This window comes from Eimeria tenella, genomic scaffold (genome assembly GCF_000499545.2).
Source record: "Eimeria tenella Houghton genomic scaffold, Eth_scaff2363, whole genome shotgun sequence".
Taxonomy (NCBI): Eukaryota; Apicomplexa; class Conoidasida; order Eucoccidiorida; family Eimeriidae; genus Eimeria; species Eimeria tenella.
The window spans coordinates 1871-2177 of NW_013542225.1; positions in this window are offsets into that span (position 1 = coordinate 1871).

The window sequence follows — 307 nt, forward strand, 5'->3', positions numbered from 1 at the left end:
GAACCGTTGGAGACACATGGCTCCGCAGAGAGCACGCGCTGGGCGTAGATCTCTGGGTCCATTGGGGATTAGGGTTTAGGGTTTAGGGTTTAGGGTTTAGGGTTTAGGGTTTAGGGTTTGGGGTTTAGCCTTAGGTCCTCGAGCGCAAGATTTCCTACTATAAATGAATCGCAGAAGTTTGGGACTGAGGCTAAGAAGTACTTGCACTGGCTTTAAGCGCAGGCTAGGGTTTAGGGTTTAAGGTTTAGGGTTTAGGGTTTAGGGTTTAGGGTTTATGGGGGGCCCGGGGCCCCTCGGCCAAGATGGT